Source organism: Oreochromis niloticus, linkage group LG19 (genome assembly GCF_001858045.2).
Source record: "Oreochromis niloticus isolate F11D_XX linkage group LG19, O_niloticus_UMD_NMBU, whole genome shotgun sequence".
Lineage (NCBI taxonomy): Eukaryota > Metazoa > Chordata > Actinopteri > Cichliformes > Cichlidae > Oreochromis > Oreochromis niloticus.
In genome coordinates, this window is record NC_031983.2 from 26,199,004 (window position 1) to 26,208,429 (window position 9,426).

At 41.3% G+C, this 9,426-nt stretch overlaps 1 long non-coding RNA gene across 1 annotated transcript; it reads left to right on the top strand.

The window, feature by feature from the left end:
- The first annotated feature begins 4,355 nt into the window (after positions 1-4,355).
- Positions 4,356-5,846, top strand: LOC109196005 (uncharacterized). Its single transcript, XR_003215249.1, has 2 exons — positions 4,356-4,475; positions 4,998-5,846. It is a non-coding gene; the product is annotated as an uncharacterized LOC109196005 (long non-coding RNA).
- The last annotated feature ends 3,580 nt before the right edge of the window (positions 5,847-9,426 follow it).

Genomic DNA, 9,426 nt, shown 5'->3' on the forward strand with positions numbered 1-9,426 from the left:
TGAGTCACCAATTAATTGGGTGCATTCTGGAGGGCTGGCCAGTGGCAGCTAGTTTTACATCACTCACTTGTATTACAGGTCTGTTTAAGCACAAATATGTGGACTACATGCAGGTTACGTGGACTTTTCCTGGGATACTAAGAATAGATCTGATAAGTCATTAATTTTCCTGAGAAAAATCTCTTTAAACTGCAACAAAGATCGGGGGCACGTATTTGCCCAGGAAGCATCCACACTGGTCGGCGCTGGTTGTCAGCCAGCAGTCAAAATGATGAGGCAGAAGTCAGCCTCTTCAGGATGAAGAGGTCACAGCCATGCTTAGAGGTTCAGGAGAGCTAATTAGACTGAATGACTGACAGGGGACCTGAGGGGGTAAATGCAATTATCAATAGATTGGACGACAGAGATTTCTGCTTATAAATGCTAACATTTTATAAACCCTCAGCCACCTGAAGTTAACCTCAAATATATGTGCTTCTTTGTCCGCAGAGTTGAGAAAGCAGGAAGCTTGCAGCACAAACAGCTCTTGGCTCATTACCACACTGCACACGCTCCAATGATAGTTAGTCCATCAGAGTAAGTTGCAGGGATGAATATGCTTCCTTTCTGTCAGGGAATTTATGGACAATATGACAGCTGCAATAACTATGTGAAAATTGCCTGCTTGCTAAATGAAATGATAAGCCAAAAAGCTGAAGTGCATCGGGGTAACAAGGATCACCTGCTCCTAAATATATACAACCCTGCCTCAGCAGGTGCTGCAAGATCAGTCGGACTGTCACTTCAAGCATGTCTGCAGAAACAGTCTGAATGATCATTATAGCCTGTTCAGCTTTTTCCCAGAAAGGGAGCAATAACCAGAAGAGATACCGCTCCCACATGTTTCATGTCTGATTGTTTGATCCGGGATAAAAGACGCACAGGAAACCCAGACGGCTGTCTCCGCTTGGCTTGCTTCCAAAAAAACGGCGTTGTTTGGAATCTACTGGGAGTCCCTTAATGTCTGAGCAGTGTATAGGAAGGATGTCTGGAGGAATTTAAATCTGCAGAAGAGTAGAGCTGGCACTCTAGTGTCTGCAGGCACAATGGTGATAGAAGCAACAGGGCATGAACAAAACCATAAAAAATTACAAAATAAAAATTAAAAACACATAACACACGAATCAGTTTGAAAGCTAAAACACTTGTATAAACACAAGTACGATTAAAGAGTTTGTGATTTAAATTAGTCTGAGATTTATTGCATCATGAAATAAACTGAATAAATCTGTATAGATAGATAGATTCTGCCAGAGGATTCTTCCTGTTAAAAGGGATTTTTTTCTTCCCACTGTAGCCAAGTGCTTGCTCATATGGGGTCATGTGATCATTGGGGTTTTGTCTTTATTACTGTAGGGCTTACTTTAAGCAAGTGTTTTTGTGCTTTATACATATAAACTGAATTTAATTGAACTGATTTGAGGAAAAATCTGTATTTCCCAACCAGTTGGTAGTTGTTCGGCTGCTCAGTGTCTCTTTCTTTCCTCCCCCTGTATTGGTGTGTGTGTGTGCGTGTGTGTGCGTGTCTTGGTGGGTGGGTGTGTTTTTATTTTCCAGAGGCGTAGCATATTTGAGGTCTCCACCCTGCTTATGACACACCTGAGCCGCATGCTAAATCACACACCTGTGTGATACAGCAAGCTTGGCACAGGGTGCTGCACTAAAGCCGTTTTTGTGATTGCTGTGATTGCATGCAAACCACAGGTGCCTCTAGCTATCTGCTATCATGACCAAAACAACTGCAAGGTTTTTGGTGTTGCACACTTTTTGTGACCCCATTTTTACCAAGGCTACTATTTTTTTTCCAGTAGCTGGTAGTTATTAACCACTCTCCTAGCCTTTTGTGACCAGAATCTGATGTAGGTTCTATCCACATTCACCCCAACTTGACAGCAGAAATGCCTCAATAGCTGATTTGCTATTGCTAAGCCTCAGCTTTGCTAATCCAGGCCACAGAAGTGACGCTCTCAACTGCGTTTCTGGTGGTAAAGTATGTTTAATGCAATTATCTAACAAATAATGTGGCTTGTCATGCACTCAAATGTTCAAGCAATCTGCCCAACCTGCCTTGTATGCTACTTTACCAAGTGTCAGTGTGCAACTGACCCAAGCAGTCGGGGAAGGGACCTTACTAATCATGGGGGCTGGCTTCATAGTCCACCCTCATCCAAATATGGGGGGCTCCTGGATCTAAGAAAGACGTTTGTGAATGCCTTAAATTACAGATTCAATAACAAATAGCTGATGATGAAGTGGTGAAGGGCATTTTTGTTGCCACAGCACATTTATGATCACACACTGGTCTTGCACAGGGTGACTTCGTCTGGAGCAGCTGGGGATGGAACCAAAAACCTTCCCTTTAGCAGGCCGTCTGTTCTACCTGACAGCTAAATTTTAAAGGAAATGACAAATAAACATACAAAAAGGAAGCAACTCTTTTTGTGTTGGGATTGAACACAAATTGAAAGTGAGTTAGGGGATGTATAATTATCCAAAAGAGATGCAATTCTGTGTCTACCTAGTGCATTATACACAACAGTTGAATGCAGCTATTGTTGTCAGTTCTGTTTATGCTCTACTGCTGAGGTCTTCATTCTGAGTAAAGCAACTCCAAGTGCCACTTAGAGGGAATTGGGAACAAGTTCAAAGCCACTGGGGAAGCTTCGGTCTTGACCCCAGAAAATCTACGCGGGACAAACACCCTTGAAAACCAGCAGGGTGCTAGGAGAGGCGGTATATTCAGGAAGGGTGCAGCTAAAATAGATTTTCAAGTATAGACGTGTTGAACTGGGAAACAGTGCTTTGTTATAGAGCTATGGGTGTCACAGGAAGCTATATTAAAAGTAACATGAATGGGAAAACGTTGGTTAAAGTACTGTAGAACACAAAATATTTTCCATTAAATTTTTTGGCACTATAATTTTGCAATCCTCATTCATGGCCAGTTTTTTCAAGATTAGAAAGGAGTATTTCAGATGGAAAGTTCAGGTTTATCAGTATGGAGATGTTTGCACATGTGCGAAGGAGGGATCATGGATGTATTTGACAAAGAGTGCAGAATGGCTGCCAACTGAAGGAAAAGAGGAAAACCACAGAGGAGGTTCATGGATGTAATCAAGGAGGACATGCAGACAGGGTGAGATGGAGGCAGATGATCCACTGTGGCAAACCCTAAAGGAACTTGCCACAAGGAGGAGGTTCATTTCCAGTTTCCTATTGGCTGCTGCTGGGTTGAAGATTGACGGTTAGAGAAGCGAGCTTCAAAATCAACCCAAAGAGGCACATACATGTCCTTCACATCATGTATCATCCCACCGCCCAGTGAGACAGAATAAGCATGTAAGCAGCAGTCGGTCAACTCCTACGCAAATGCATGTTTGTAACTGAGGCTGTCCAGAAAACGGTAGTATCAACAAATTGTGTGATCACAGCAAAATGGTAGAGCAAGGGGCAGGTGTTTAAAGGGCTCACAGCTCGCGGCATGACAAATAAAGCTTAATGAGCACATGCGAGGCATGAAATCCCAACACAAACATGGAGAAGAGGAAGCTGCCTTTGAGCCAGACAAAAGTGCAGCTAAGATAAGATTCATAAAAATCTTTCCCCCGCAGTAAACATCGGTGAATACATTTTGAAGCAAATCAAACCTGAAGTGATGCATTTAAAATCAAAGAGGTACACAAGATGTTCAAGGCTTTTAATTTTTACCCCCTGAACTTGCCCGAGACGTCTTAAAGTGTAATTCATCTCACAAGTCGCCATTTAGAGAAACACTTATTGATTTGGTTCTTTTAAATACTTTTCTGGTGCTGGCCTTTGTATTGATCTCATTCAAAGTTTTGGAAGTTCTGGCAGAATATCATGACTGAAATCAAGTTTTTCATAGCAAGATGATGTCAGAAATGAATGCCTGTCAAACCTGCTCTCCATAACTTTTTATATAAATTGCACTTCCAACAACTTTCAGTGTTCACACTTCAGCAAACTTTGGCTGAAATTCTCTTTTATTCACCTGAAGTGGAACAAATTTTCTTTCAAGGCTTTCACATTAACAGAAGCCTTGAGCTCAGATTTATTATCCAGACTTTGTTGATACTTTATCATCTTTGGTCGTTTGAATTTTAAGTAAATATGCCAGTCCTTTTCATTTTTGTTTGAATTTAGCATAACATGATCACTTCAGCGTTTTTTCAATTTTTCCAGTAATACCAATACTTGATTCATACTAACATTAATTTTATTATTATTAGTAGCAGTGTTCTTGTTGTTTGCACTTAAATTTTAACTGGCAGTTCAACTGCTTTCAATATTTGTCTGTTTAAAGATTTCAGCTGTCTCTCTATTCCCTATTTTCATACTATAATACATGAGCTTTCTGTGTTCCCTTATCTGGACCATCTTAATTTGTCATTTGGTGACTTCCTGTTTTACTCAAAGTTAGTTTTCTAATGAACCTTATTGAGATTTTACTTCCTGCTTTTGTTTCTTTCCTTCCCTTGTAGTGGTGTGCAATACTGCAAATGTTGGTATAGAGCCAATACCAAGTAAATACAGAGACAGTACTGCTGATGCTAACCTATAACCTGCCTTTAACCTATAAAGGCAGCTTATATAGGGGAGAGCTGTATGTCATGACGAGCAATGGCAAGAGATTAATTCAGGGTGGAACGTGCCACCCCATGCCACCAGTAGATCTGCCCCTGTTTACGACTGCATTTAAAAAAAAATATTGTGAACAAGTTATGTTTGTTATTTAATCCAAATAGGTAAATTTTTTTTAATGTATGTGCATTACACATTAACTCAAGCTTCGTTTGTTTAATTTTGATTCTTATAACTTATAATTGATGGAAAGTACAATTCAGAGTCTCAAATTATTACCTAAGCTCGATTTACACACAGAAATCTGTAACCTCTGAAAAGTATGTTTATTTATATGTTTATGTTTATTTATACAGTTGGTGCTTGGTTGAGGCTCCCTCATCATGAATTACTGCATCAGTCATGGAGGCATCTTGCAGCAGTGCTGGGGTGTTATTGATTTGATAGTGGCCTTCATCTCATCTGTATTTTGGGGTTGGGAGGTTCTTACCTTCCTCTTGAGAATACCTAATTCCCTGCAGGCTCCAGATCAGGCGAGTTGGCTAGCCAATCAAGCCTAGTAACATTATTAGTTGGTCAAACTATTTGGTGGTAGTGTTGGCAAGCTTTCAGCAGATGGGAGCCTAAAGTGCTCTAAAATCTCCTGGTAGACACTGTGTTGACTTTGTACTTGATAAAACAGTGATGCACCAGCAACACCAGCAGATGACATGGCATCCCAAATCACCGCAGACTGCAGAAACTTCACCCTGGACTTCAAACACCTTGGACTCTGTGCCTCTCCACACTCCAGGACCTTGAGTTCCTAATAAAATGCAAAATTTACTTTCATCTGAAAAAGAACTTTGGACTTGCGATGTTCTCTCTGGCTCAGCAGTGGCTCAATATTAGGAATGTAACAGCTGTAGCATCTTTTGTGTAGACGTCTTTGCGTGGTGGCTCTTGATGCACTGACGCCAGCCTTAGTCCACTCTCGTGAAGCTTCCCAGCAACACATCATCATCTTGTGTTTCTCATGAACGGCTGCGAATCTTCCCAAAGAGACACCAATGGAGCGCTTTCGTATCTTCACACTATGTTAATTTCTCATAAATCAAACATCTTGTTATAACAAGAAAGAACAGAAAAGGTTTTATTTGCAAAAATTGTCCAAACAAGCTCACTTTCTTTAACTGTTAAAAATTTGATGTCCATGTGACATTTAGTAGCCTATTATTAATACAGTTATTACTGGCAGTATTTAAAGCCCCTGTGTTTTGTTCATCATAGCATCTCGTGATCAGTTTGAGACACTCTGTACAGTAGCTTGCAGTGCGAGTCTGCCTAGCTGTCTATTCCAAAGTGCTTCTTTTTTTTCAGACTCATTATAACGATTGGCCTGTGGCAGCGAGCCACAGTGCAGCTGGGCAAGAGAAAATGAGTCTCTTTGAAGTTCCCTCTTTTGAATGGCAACACAGATCATTGTTGTTGTGTCTTGTTTCAAACCTGGAGCCTGCATTGAAACCATACAAAGAGATTGTGCTTATTATAGCCCAGCGGCCTGTCCATACTTTGCTCTTTTTTTAAAAATTGAAAACTAATATGAATTGACAGGGTCACCCTTTAATAAATATAACAGATCCTCGTGATCAAACTCGTATGATTCATCCCTGTTATTTTTCTTCTTCTGCCCATAGTTGCAATGTCTGTTCGTGTCAGTGTTTCATGTTATCTGATCAGATATATGTCACTGTGCGCAACACAGCATTCACCTAATATGTCTTGGCTTCACTCAATATATTTTTTTCCTTCTTTTTCAGATTTAACCCAGTATGTCTCAGGGAAAGATAGAAGAGCTGGGTTGCAGAATTAGGAAAGCTGGGATTCATGGAGGCCCCAGAGGCTGCTCTGAGGGCAGTTTTGGCCCATTTCTCATGGCCATATAGGTTAGCGAGGAAAGGGCTGATGTTAAACCGATCCTGATGGATGCTGGCAGTCAGCATCAGGCTGCCAGCCCGGACAGCAACAGGAGCCCATCTGTCTGTCTAATGTCAAATGAAAAGAGATGCTGTGCTGTCACTACTCTCAATCACGTCTCCCTGAGCAAAAACAGTGACGCTAATGAAGTGAACCACAGACACAACCACAGACCCCCATAAGCTCAGAGCTTTTAGAACTGATCACTCCTCAGTTATGGTAAGTCCTCAATTAATTGTATTATCAATTCATGAGGTATTTACTGTGCCTAACAGCGACTTACTGAGACGCCATTAAGAGACTAGATTACCTCCATCAAGGCTAGAAAATGAACACTTTTACCTTAAGGCTCACTTGACAGTAAGTAGATGTCATTTGTTTAAATTTAAAATGACAGTGAAAATATAATGCTCTATTTAGTGTTTTCACAAGACCTTTTTAAAGGAGGTTGCAGTTAAAAAGACATCTCAGAGGTGTTCTGTTTGATTGAGATCTGGTGATTGTGGACACCATCTGAACTTTCTGTCATGCTCAATAAACCGGTTTGGTTTTTAAATGGTAAATGGCCTGTATTTATATAGCGCTTTTCTAGTCCCTAAGGACCCCAAAGCGCTTTACATATCCAGTCATTCACCCATTCACACACACGTGATGGCAAGCTACATTGTAGCCACAGCCACCCTGGGGCGCACTGACAGAGGCGAGGCTGCCGGACACTGGCACCACCGGGCCCTCTGACCACCACCAGTAGGCAACGGGTGAAGTGTCTTGCCCAAGGACACAACGACCGAGACTGTCCGAGCTGGGGCTCGAACCGGCAACCTTCCGATTACAAGGCTAACTCCCAACTCTTGAGCCACGATCGCCCCATTTTAATGATGTTTCTTTTTAATATGATTCATTATCTTGCTGATAGCAACCATCAGAACATGGGCACACTGTGTTCATAAAGGGATGGGCAGGGATAGCCTCAACTGTTGACACAAAGCAGGGTGGATCAGAGCTTTTGTTTTGTTTTTACAATTTCTGACCATATCATCTGAATGTCGCACCAGAAATCAAGACTCATAACATCTGGCAACATTTTTCCAGTCTTTTGCTGTCAAATTTTAGTAAGCATGTGTGAATTGTAGCATCGGTTTCCAGTTCTTAGCTAACAGGAGTGGCTCCCGCTGTGGTCTTCTGCTGCAGTAGCTCATCTGCTTCAAGGCTTGATGTGCTGTGTGTTCCAAGATGCTCTTTGGGAAACCTTGGTTGTAAGGTAGTTATTTGAGTGACTGTTGCACTTCTATCAGTTCAAAGAAGTCTGGCCATTCTCCTCAGACCTCGGCATTCCCCTCGAGACAACGGCTGCTCAATGGATATTTCATTCTCAGTAAACCCCAGAGGTTGTTTTGTGGGCAAATCCCAGTAGATCAACAGTTTCTCAAATACTCAGACCAGCCATAGGCTATTTTGCACCAATAACCGTGCCACATTTAAAGTCACTTAAATCACCTTTTTTCACCATTTCGAACTTCAACAGGATACTTTGACCATATCTGCATGCATTAAATTGCTGCCACATAAATTGACTGATGTGATATTTGAACACATGTACCTAAAAGTGTCTGTTTTATGTTGATGCAATCATTGTAATAATGCTAATATAGATGCTAGACCCCTAAAATATAACTCCTTTAAAACGTACCAGGAGGCATTTCAAAGAGGCTACTAAGACGAGACATGGTTCTAGAGTACTCTGGCAACTGAAGAGGTCTCTATCACATATATACTGTCTGTCTACTGTTCCCTCTTTTTAAATTCATACAAAGTCATGTCTACAGTTGTACACAGTTACTGGGGATCTAACCACTGCAAAAACTTGGGGGAAAAAAACCTAAAATGCTAGTCTTCCTGTCAGACTGGAGTGATTCTCATCCATTACACTCTCTATGAGATCAAATGACCGACTGTTGTGCATGACATCCATTTTTGGTCCCAATCCAAAGCCAGTGCCCTATGTCTTTGAGGTCAGGACAATGTGCAGTCTGAACCTGGCGGGAAGCATCAGTGCAAATCACATTATCACATTTATCAAATTTATTTCCTGATGGGAGTGATCTCGTCCAGGATGACAAGCCCCCATTCACAGCGTGCAAGCTGCCAGTGAGTAGTTCTATAGTACAAAAACGCTGTGATTCACATCCTATGGCCTTTACAGTGACCATATTTTAACTGAGTTGAATTGGAGATTTTGGGCCGGCATGTTAGAGAAACTTTCCACCACCATCGCTGAAGCACAAAAGGAGGAAATATGATTTGAAAAATGGTGTGTAGCTCTCTACTGGTTTTCAGTGACCTTACTTGTTTGTTTTGCCTTCATTTTTTTTTCACTTGCCTTTATGTTCGTAATGATTAATGTAGTGGCGCTTTGTCTTTAAATAAATGTCCGGTCAAATGTGGGATGCTGACACTATCATCAGCACAAGGGTCAGAGCATTTTGAACGGTTGGATACACAACTTTGCTGCTAATAATGTGTGAAACTGTGAAATAGAGTGGTCTGTGTTGTGAGTTTATTATGACACATTTAGATAATTGACTGGTGATTTTTTTTTTCACACTCGTTAAACTGAGGTGTGATGGAGGGGGAAAGGCATCACAGACACACTTGCCTCTTACTCATTAGGGCACATACGGATCAAATGACAGCTGAAGACGACAGCGCTACTGCTCAAAAAGTCTGCTCGCCAAGTTGAGTGATGAGCTAAGATGAAAGAGGAGGCGTGTAAAATTTCAAATGAAGCCTTTCTACTGTCAAAAGACAACACAGTCTACACTGACAAAG